Here is a 6,276-nt window from a genome sequence, read left to right as displayed (position 1 = left end):
CGGGTGTATGACAAACAGCAGTGCAAATCTGAACGTTTAATTATAGTTCTGTTAGAAGAGCTGCGAGACACATACATAAACACTGCATGTGTATAAAATTCACAAATGCTGTTACCCAGTCTGGAAAAAATGAAACACAGTAAGATGGAGGCAAGTTTTCTGAATCCCTAAGGGAGAAAAAAAATATTATAGTAACTGTCATTTCCTGCATAGACCATAAAGGAAAGTTGAAAAGGGAAAGGGAAGGGAAGATGAGACCTTTTTTTTTTTTTAATAATAATAATAGTCCTGCTGCTGGATGGCTTCTCCAGTGCCCTGTGACTGCAACAGCCATTTCCACCAGTGCAGAGCAGATGTAAACCCACCAGTCCTTGCGGCAAAAAAAACATCCTTGGGACTTTGGCACAGAGATCTATTCTCTGTGCAAAGAACCTGCTAATGAAGAACTTTAGAGTTAGAAAACTCCCCTTTAACTCCTCCTGATTTACTGTGACTACAACTACAGAAAATATTTAACTATGTTAAACAGAATGGGAGTTCTAAATACATTCAACTGAATTTTGAGATATGGTCTTGAAACAACACTCACTTTTGAAATCTGATCACTAAAAAAATGTTTCTTTCTGGTTTTCTCCCTTTTTATAAATACATTCCAATCTAATTTTCACCATACACTGGCCGTGTTCTAGTTAATCTCACTGTGGTCGCTGAGCAGGGAGCCCCGCAGGCCGTTCCTCGTGGGCAAGGCCAGCCGTGTGTGCGCGTCTCCCAGCAGCAGCGGGATGTGGAGAGCTAAAATACATACGGGATTGTCTCGACGCCTGTTGCTGCCTCAGCTGTAAACACGCCACGAATTCCCTGTTTGCATTGAAAATAACGGATTTCCGGTGGTAAGGTTTCTAGATTCATTCCCAGCAATAAATCTAACTTAAAACGAACAATTTGAGCAATGGTGGCGTCAATTTCTGGATGCCTTGATGGCATAATAAAAACCAAGGTCTTTAAGAAACAAATCCACAAACAACACATCTCTCACACGTAATTCTTCAAGCAAATGCCTAAGAAATCGGACAGACGGTACACCAGACCCTCAAAGTTAATAGCGGTATTATGGATTGTACGGATTGGGTTTCCCACTCACGCTTTAAGGAGTTGGGCCGGCCTAAATCTGCCCGATATTCTGGCAAACCAGTGACAGCCGTGACCTGTCAGCTCTGTGACTTGCGGCTGGTGCCTGTGGGCTCCCGGGGGCGGTAGGGCCCAGCTGTGGGGGCGGCACAGGACGGGGAGCGCGGGCAGCTCCCTCAGCCCGGCGGCAGCTTCGGCTCCTGGTGAAAACCCCACTCCCGGGCGCTGCGGGGAGCTGCCGGGGACGGGCCGCTCCACACCGCGGCAACATCCCCAAAAATCCCGACCCGGGACGACGCCCGGGCACGCCCGACCTCCCCCGGCGCCCCCCGCCCTCAGCGGCGCCAGGCGCGGCCGCCAGGGGCCGCCGTGGCACCGCGGCGCCCAGCGGCTGCCACCGCCTGCGGGCGCGGGGGGGCCGCGGCCGGGCGGGCCCAGCGGGACAGGCCGCGGTGGGGGGTGAGGCCTCGGCACCCTCGGGGCTTCGTCCCTGACATAGACAGGGAGCTCGGCAAAGTGTTCGGCTTTAGTTTCATATTGTTTTTAGGGAACCTGGTGTGTTCAAGTGCCACAGCTCTTACTCTATGGGGTGTAATCCCAGTCACCTGCGTCCTGCTTGGGCTGGATTACCCCAGGCGGTGAGCTGCATCGCTCTCTTCACAAAACGGGCTAATTATAGAATCATAGAATGGTTTAGGTTGGAAGGGACCTTAGAGATTATCTGGTTCCACCCCCCTGCCCTGGGCAGGGACACCTCCCACTAGACCAGGCTGCTCAAAGCCTCATCCAGCCTGGCCTTGAACACCTCCAGGGATGGGGCAGCCACAGCTTCTCTGGGCAACCTGGGCCAGTGTCTCACCACCCTCTGAGTGAAGAATTTCTTCCTGATACCTAATCTAAATCTACCCTCTTCTAGTTTGAAGCCATTACCCCTCGTCATATCGCTACATACCCTTGTAAAATAATCTCTTTTAATTCATTAACTATCTCCAAATTTACCTTGCAGAGTCACTGAGCATCTGAATTCAGGCACCGGCCCATAACTGGCAGTGCCAGGCCTGCCCTGACACACACCAGGCGCTGAAGCCTGACCCTGCTGTAGATCTGCAGTGGCCCAAACCGTGCCCGAATTCCCAGGGAAGGCCAAAAAGCGAGGTATGAGGAGGACTAGAGCGAACAGGCTGTATTGGACGTGAGGAGGAAGAGGGAAGACCGTGATCTCTGCCATGTGTTTTTCCTGCATGGTAGATTTTTTATACTTTTCCCTCCATGTACACACAGAAAAACCATCTTCCCATTTTTGTTGAGAACAAGTTCTTATTCACCAGGGGAAGAAATCTTTGAGATCAGATGGGAACATGAAACATGACTTCCAGAGAAAAGACAGACAGAAGTTTCCAAAAATCTTCCCATGAATATGTCTGCACTCTCCATAGAAAAGGCACAAAATAATACAAAACTTTCCCAATCCCTAACCCTAATTTTAAGGCAGTTTTTGCATCAGCTAGAATAAAGTTGCTCCCATGAGCAGACAATGATGAAGAAAAGGTGTCTTCAACAGTTTGAAGCCTATTCTGTACACTCAGGGACCTTGAAGTTACAGCAGGAACCTGGGCTCATGAGCCTGCTTTCCAAATCCCTAGCTGTAACCCTGATCTTTGTCCTACCAAGTTTCAAACTGTTAAGGTAGGCATGAGATAGGAGCCAACAGGGGCTTAAGGAAAAATAGTTTTGAGGAAAATAGTGTGAGTTTTCTTCCCAGCTACAGGGAACCTCCAAGATGCAGCAGGAGCCTGGGCTTCTGAGCCTGCACTTCCCCAAACTCTAGCCCTACTGCTAGTTTTAAATCTACCTTAGGCTAGAAATCGGGTCCAGTCCTTCAGAAGTGAATGACAGAAGCTAAAGTAGCACTTTAAACCAAGTTAAGGCCTTTTCCTTTTTTCTCAGGATTCTCAACGATGTTTTGAGAATTTACGTTTCTCAAAACTCGTGTCCAAACCCTAACCTTAACGTCAGCTGTCACCCTAACTTTCACTACAAGTACTGTACATTTCAAAGATCTAAAATTAATCATTAAATAGTGAAAAAAGGACTGTATCCCTTGGAATTTCTTATTGTTTTTAGTTAGAGTGCCCTTGTAGCCCCATGCATTAGTAAATACAGTATTGCTGTTGCTGGTAACAAGCCACAGTCTTTGTGTTATGTTAACAGAGGCCTGAGGGCTTGTCAGGTTTTGTCTGGGCTGGTCTCAGCTAGCATGGAGCTTTGTTTCAGCTTGTTTATCTCTATCAACTATTGTCTAAGGAGCAGGTGGTTCGTACCTTTTTGGTTTAGTTTTGCTTAGCTTGGTATAGTTGGTGTAATGTCTATTGTTAAAAGCTGTTATATAAATAGGAATAACAAGGTATTTGGTTGTGTGGAATTAACTATCTGTGACCCTAGACTAATGAAGAAGCATAAAGAAGTGAGGTAGTGGCGGCTGTAAAGGTTTGAGCACAGGATAATACCAAAGGCCCCAGGGCTATCAGTAACTCACCAGCGAGGGCACCGCAAACCGAGGAGCTGGATAAAACCAGTTGTAGGCATAACAAAAAATAAAAGTGACTTATGCGTATAAACCCTACCATAAACAGTAAAGTTAGGTGCAACATAAGAGTTGTGGACCAAGGAAAAAAAATCAGGGTGTAGAGCATGTTAACAAACATTAAAATAGGCCCAAGTGGCCCCTAGAGAGAGGAGGAAGCAGCCATCAACATCATACTCCTCCCAGCAAGTATCTCAGGTGGACAACTTGCTGTGACACCTCTTCCCTCAGACAAAACCCATCAGCATTGGCAGCTAGAGGAGCGGTGGAGAGGTAGATGTAGCACAAGCATTTATTGTGGGTATGGACTCTTCCAGGAAGCAAAAGAGAAAGGAATGGATTTGTTACAAAGAACATTATTGGTTTTGCTTACTTTGCGAACTCTTCAACAGGCACTATTAACCTACAGAAGGAGTGCTCAAAAGCTGCCACCTTTCAGTGCATTGCCATTATGTTGTTTTTAGTTTGTACCATCATTACGATATTGTACATGGGCTTTGATAGTCCATGAATGTTTGAATGACTCATCTTTACTTTCATTTGAAAGTGGCATCCAAAACCTCGCAGAGCAACTTTGCTGCCTATGGCACTGCAAATCCAGCTCAGTTGGCTGCGTGAGATCATTTTGTTCATGCATCGAACTTGTACTGATGGTGTGTGCCTCTGTTACGTAAAGGGTATGAAGCACTGTGCGTCAACCTGAAACATTGTTAAGAGGGCTTCTATATAGGCAAGGACGCTAGGGTTTTATTTTTCATGTCTGGTTGATTACTAATATTATTATCCGTACAATTTCAAGAAATAGACCAGACCTTGACTACTTTCACCTTTTCTGAAATTCAAGAGTTACAAGTGAAACATCCACGAGGTCTTAATCTGGAATATGGACCACTTCCGAGACTAGATGTCTCTGCATGCATTCTAGATTTCCCTTTCCTAGGTTTCTGTCAGTCTTCTTGGGAACAGGGAACAGACAGGGAACTGCTGGAGAGGGTGCAGCAGAGAGCTACCAAGATGATTAGGGGACTGGAACACCTCTGTTATGAAGAAAGACTGAGGGATTTGGGTCTCTTCAGTCTGGAAAAAAGACAGCTGAGGGGGGATCTTATCAACACTTATAATTACTTAAAGGGTGGGTGTCAGGAGGATGGGGCCAGGCTCTTTTCAGTGGTGCCCGGGGACAGGGCAAGAGGTAATGGGCACAAACTTGAGCATAGGAAGTTCCACCTAAACATGAGGAGGAACTTCTTTCCTTTGAGGGTGGCAGAGCACTGGAACAGGCTGCCCAGAGAGGTGGTGGAGTCTCCAACTCTGGAGACATTCAAAACCCACCTGGACGCGTTCCTGTGCAACCTGCTCTAGGTGACCCTGCTGTGGCAGGGGGCTTGGACTAGATGATCTCCAGAGGTCCCTTCCAACCCTATGATTCCATGATTCTTGCTCTTTTCTCTTTTAACTAAATGTTTGCTTTTACTGCATCCCCATTCATTCTTCTGTTTTCCTGCATCTAATCCTAGGAGGCATTAAGGATCATAGAATCATAGAATGGTTTGGGTTGGAAGGGACCTTTAAAGACCAGCTAGTTCAACCCCCCCTTGCCATGGGTAGGGATATCCTTTACTAGATCAGGTTGCTCAAAGCCCCATCCAACCTGGCCTTGAACACTGCCAGGAATGGGGCATCCACAACTTCCCTGCTCCGATGTTTGACTCCTTTATGAGAGATGAAAAAAGATCTTACCTCTTCCCTTGAGAACTGGCAATAAGCAAGGTCTTAGAGAAAGAAAAAAGTCATCCTGTGATGTACTTACTTTTGCAGTGCTTTATCTTTGAAGCTGAAACACTTCCCAAGGCCCTGATTTAGCAACAACATCAGTCACTGAGAACGTGAACAGAACCATTTAAGCAAGTGAAACTGCTGTACTGTAGAGCTGCTGTATTGGGGCCAAAATGGCCAGACAGGCCACTCAAGAAACACCCAAAGAGTAATTTTCTCCCTGGGGATTACAAGGAATTTTTCTACATTGGCCTTAGGAGCAAGCGACTGATGTGGAAAGGTCATGCTCCTTCTCAACTCTGAGTCAGATGCTCATTTTAATAAATTGAATTAAAGACTCTGCAGTCCATTCTTTCATCCACTGGGACATGTAAATCTTATTAGTGTCAATGAAGGTTGCAAGACACTCAGAAAAGGTAATATACCCCCCTTATAATGTGTGTCTATAAGATACATTACTTGTCCGAAAACCACTTTCTATGTATAACATTGTAGAAAACCTACCATAAATACAGCCCTTTTCTATAACATTTTAAAAGCATAGAAATGGCACATAAATCACAGGACAGTGTGACTCTGATGATGAGCATTGTGAAAGCTTCTTATCCTTGGTACAGTCCATTAAAAACCAATCATAAATTCTGAAGAAGCACACAGGAGGATCATCTGAGACCTTAGATCCAGGCGCACTTACATGCTGAACATGCGGTGATGAAAACTGCTAACTGTGTCTACCCACGGGTGCAAATCCTGTCCACATGGGAGCAAGAAGCTGTAAAGTGAAATTA

Source organism: Rissa tridactyla, chromosome 1 (genome assembly GCF_028500815.1).
Source record: "Rissa tridactyla isolate bRisTri1 chromosome 1, bRisTri1.patW.cur.20221130, whole genome shotgun sequence".
NCBI lineage: Eukaryota > Metazoa > Chordata > Aves > Charadriiformes > Laridae > Rissa > Rissa tridactyla.
Note: the sequence above shows the minus strand (reverse complement) of the source record.